The following is a 5,184-nucleotide window of genomic DNA, read 5'->3' on the forward strand; positions in this document are numbered from 1 at the left end:
CTGGTTAGTCTTAAACTGGAGGGCTGATGTGCCCCGCCAGCTCAGTGCTGCTCCGCCGCCAGGTTAGAAAGTCCTGTTGCAACTGGAGACTGGGTTGCTAGTCCAGATGCTTTCTGGGAAGTCCTGGGGTCTCTTCACTGTGCTCTCCAAGCTTCGGAGGCCCAGCGCCTGGTGTGCCTAGCTAGTGTGGCGTTTCTGTCTGGTTTTGGTGAGTATATAGCGTATTCTCTGTCACTGTGGGATTGGGCGGGCCGTACTGTCAGTGATGGCGCTCCTGCGGAGCTAGTATGGCGTCTAGCAGACTCGGGCCCTGGGAGGATGGTGCAGCCACCGCGCGAATCTGGGGCTCCAAGACACAGTACTGCTGGCCTTTGCCGATAAAGGGCTTGGGGCTCCGCCTCAGTGGCTGCAGGCCCCAGGCAGTTAGGTCTGCGCTGAGAAAGGCGAGTCCGCTGTGCCGAGGAGGAGGGAGGTCTGGGGGAGGGGAGTGCCGAGAGATCAAAGGATCGTTTCTCACCTTCCCCAAACAAGTCCCTGGGTGACCCGAGACCAAGGTTTTCACCTCCTGCGATGTTCCCTGCTGTTTAGAAAGTCTCTCCGTTGTTTCCCTGGCTTCAGAAGTTCTTCCACTCATCAACTCAGAACTTTATCTCTTCCACAGCTCGGAAACTGTGTGTGCTAGCCGCCATCTTGGCTCCGCCCCCCACAAGAACATTTCCATGACTCTTCTTTAAGTTTTTCTTTTCTTTCATTTTTTAAAATCAGCAAAGTATGCCAGTATTCTAACCAAGTATTTCTTGAGTTTATGAACCACTGCCAATACCTTTCTTTTGTGAAAATCACTGGACTCTGCTCTTCTGTGAGGTCCTTTCTGTGCTCTTAGAACTTCTCTGCATTTATTATCAGTTTCCTCCTTTTCCTTTAAGCTAAAATTTGCTGCGATAGGTGTATCTTTTGTAAACTGACATTGAAAAAGGAAGAGTTGTAAGTCCCTGAAGGCTCCATTTCTCTGCACTTTTAACAGTCTCACTAGGGCTACATCAGCCAGCCAGTCAGCTCCTGATAGGTCGGTTGGCACAGCTTTTGAATACTCTGGATCCTGATGACTTACTTTCTGTAGCTGGCTTTTTTTTCTTAGATCAGAAAGCTTTGTTGGCCTACATTGCTGGGGTAGGTCTCTCAAGGAGGTTTTCCATAATGTTTTTCTCTGATCCATCTCGGTCCATGAACAGCCCTTTGGAACTTTAAAGGACTCAGGATCATGTGTCTTGCTGGTTTGTTCCTTTCAAGATTTTCTCTAAAAACAACTTCTTTTATATTCATTCAAATTGTTATCACAATACACTTTGTAGAATCCCTATGTGACAATAATGAAGATGACCATTATGTCACCAGTAACACTAGTGACATCACCCATTCTCCTGGTTTCAGGGCGCTGCAGTCTAGTGGAAAGGATCCAAAAAGCTGTTCCCCTTCAGCTGATCCACTTTCATCACAAAGAACTCTCTCCATGCCCTTTTGTAATCTACTGCTATTTTGAGTGAGTACTGAAATCGTGGAGAGAAAGCACATTATGTTTTTCCATTCTATTTTTAAGATATCCTCCTGCTCTTCACACCAGGGATGCTAGCGAGGGTTTCTGGCAGGTGAACCAGTATAGATAACCTGATTTATTAATTATGTTGGTGTTCAAAGTTTACCATTTGGAAAAGGCAGTTCTTAAATATTTTTTTTTACATTTATTCATTGTGTGTGTGTGAGAGAGAGAGAGAGAGAGAGAGAGAGAGAGAGAGAGAGAGAATCTATCTGTCTGTGTGCTCAGGTACCACAGCACAAATGTGTAGGTCAGAGGACATCTTGCAGGAGTTAGCTCTCTGCTTCAGCTATGTGGGTTCCAGGAATTGAATTCAGGTCATCCGGCTTGGCAAGTGCCTTTATCCACTGAGTCATCTCACTAGCCATGTTGTAGTTTGAACAAGGGATGTCACTCATATGATGCTTGGGTCCTTGGTTGCTTATACTTGTTTCCCAGTTAGTAGTGTTGTCTGTGGGGGTTATGAAACATTTGAGAGCTGCAGTGAAATCTTGCTGGAGGGTGTGTGTGTGTGTGTGTGTGTGTGTGTGTGTGTGTGTGTGATTGGGGCTGTATAGCCTCACCCAATTCCTACTTGCTCTTTGCTTCCTATATGCAGCTGAGATGTAATCTCTTGGATCCCTCCTCCTGCTGCCATTCCTTCACTACCACTATGGATTTCCCTTCTGGAACTCTAAGCCAAAATAAACTTTCACAAGTTGTCTGTGGTTGTGATGTTTTATTACACTAACAGAGAAGCAGCTAATGCAGGCCCCTAAGGGGGGAGTTCCTGAATCAGTTATAAAACTCCCTTTAGCCTACACTGACATTCCTGCAGGTGTTATGCATGCTTAAGAGGCTGCCCATCAGATGCGCAGGCCAAGATTTCCTGAATTCCAAGAGACCAAAGGCTTCTACTTCAGACTGAGCGTTCACTGCATGTTCCCATCCTCACATGCACGCTCAGTGTTATCAAATATGAAATAACCAGAAAGAAATTCATCTTCTGATCACTCCACTCGTGAAATTTTTCTTTTGATTTCTCTACTGATTAAGAATGAAAACTCCAAATCCGGTCACGTGACTTGGCCCTTTACTCTTCTTTCTTTCCTGGACATTACCATTAGGCTCTACTTGTGTCAGATTTCTAAATATTTCCAAATTGTTCACATAGCTCCCGCCTCACATCTGCCTTCCATAATCTTTCACCTTTACTCCTAGAAACATCTCAAAGTTCTCTCTTCCTTCAGCCTTTACATATACTGTTATATCATCTGCAAATAATAATACTTTGACTTTTTACCTACAATTTTAATTCCCTCGATCTCTCCTTCAGTTGTCTTATTGGTTTAATTACTTCAAGTACAATGCTGAATAGATATGGAGAGAGTGGACCACCTCATCTTGTTTATGATTTTAGTTGATTTTCTTTCAGTTTCTCTCCATTTAGGTTGATATTGGCTATGGATTTGCTGTAAATCACCTTTATTATGTTTATGTATGTCCCTTGTATCCCAAATCTCTCTAGGACTTTTATCATGAAGGGCTGTTAGATTTTGTCAAAGGCCTTTTCTGCATCTGGTGATCACATAGTTTGTGTCTTTCAGTTTTTTAATTGGGTGGATTATGCTTACTGATTTTCATATATTGAGCCATCCCTGCAACTCTGGGATAAGCGTAATTGTTTGTGATGATGATCGTTTTGATGTGTTCTTGGATTCAGTTCGAATGTATTTTATTATTTTTGCATCTATGTTCATAAAGAAATTTGTTCTATAATTTTCTTTGTTGGGTCTTTATATGGTTTGCATATCAGGGTAACTGTGACCTTGTAAAATGAATTGGACAGTATTTCTTCTGTTTCTATTTTGTGGAATAATTGGAGGAGTATTGGTTTTTAACTCTTCCTGGAAGTCTGGTAGAATTCTGCACTAAAATCATCTGGCCCTGGGCTGTTTTTTTGTTTTTTTGTTTTAATTGGGAGACTTTTAATGACTGTCATCCTACTAGTGTTTAGGATCTTTTAAAATTATTTTATTGTTCTTGATTTAACTTTGGTGAGTGGTATGTATCAAGAAAATCATCCATTTCTTTTAGACTTACCAATTTTGTGGAGTATGGGTTTTTGAAGTATGACCTAATGATTCTTTGGATTTCCTTAGTGGCTCTGTGGTTATGTCCTCATTTTTGTTTTTGTTAATTTGGGTATTCTCTTTTTGCTTTTTAATTTGGATAAACGTCTATATATCTTCTTAATATTTTCAGAGAAGCAACTCTTTGTTTCATTGATTTTTTTTTGTATTTTTTTGTTCTCTTTGTTTCTTTTATTGATTTTAGCCCTCAGTTTGATTATTTATTGCTGTCTGCTCCTCCCTCATGTAATTACTTCTTTTTGCTTTAGAGCTTTCAGGTATGTTGTTAAGTAAATAGCATGAGAGCTCCCCCCCCCTTTTTTAAATGTAGGTACTTACTGCTATGAACTTTTCTCTTACAACACTGTTTATTGTGAGCCAAAGGTGGGTGTGCTGTGCATTAATTTTCTTTGAATTTTAGAAGGTCTTTAATTTTTCTTCATTTCTATCTTCACCCATTTTTCATTTGGCAAAGAGTAGTTCAGATTCCATGAGTTTGTAAGCTTTCTGTTGTTCTTGATATCTGGCTTTAATTGGTGGTGGTCAGACAGGATTCAGGGAGTTATTTCAATTGTTTTGTATGTGTTGAGACTTGCTTTGTGCTCAAGTTTGTGACAGTTTTGAAGAAAGTTCCAAGAGGTCTGAGATATGGTTGGGTGAAATGGCCCATGACTACCAGTTAGGTCCATCTGGTATACAATGTCTGTTTGCTCCAGTATTTCTCTGTTTAGTTTTCGGCCAGATGACTTGTTCCTTGGTGAGAGTAGGGTATTAAAGTCTCCCACTATTAGTGTGTGAGGGTCAATATGTGATTTAAGCTGGAGTAGTGTTTTCTTTACAAATTTGGGTTCCCTTGTGTTTTGGGCATAGATGTTAAGAATTGAAATGTCATCTTGGTTCATTTTTCCTTTGATGAGTATGTAGTATCTTTCCATATTTCTTTTCATTAGCTTTGATTTGAAGTCTACTTTGGTAGATATAAAAATGGTTACACTAGCTTGCTTCTTAGGTCCTTTTGCTTGGAATATCTTTTGCTAACCTGAGGTAATATTAATACTTGATGTTGAGGTGTGCTTTTCAGATGCAACAGAAGAATGGGTCCTGTTTCTGTATCTATTCTGTTAGTCTGTTAGTTTTTATTAGAAAAATTTTTATTGATATTGAGAGATACCAGTGATCAATGATTGTTGATTCCTGTTATTTTGTTGTTGTTGTTTTTATTGTTGTTGTTGGTGGTGTGTGAGTATGCTTACCTTTTGATTTTGCTGGTGTAAGATTATTTATTTCTAGTGTTTTCTTGGGTGTAGTTAACCTCCTTCAGTTAGAGGTATCTTTCTAGCACCATCTGTAGGCCTGGATTTGAAGATTTTTATTGTTTAAATTTCATTTTATCATGGAATATCTTGTTTTGTCCATCATGGTGACTTCTTTCTTTCTTTCTTTCTTTCTTTCTTTCTTTCTTTCTTTCTTTCTTTCTTT

This window comes from Psammomys obesus, unplaced genomic scaffold (assembly GCF_907164565.1).
Source record: "Psammomys obesus unplaced genomic scaffold, mPsaObe1.curated_primary_1811, whole genome shotgun sequence".
NCBI classification, from domain to species: Eukaryota; Metazoa; Chordata; class Mammalia; order Rodentia; family Muridae; genus Psammomys; species Psammomys obesus.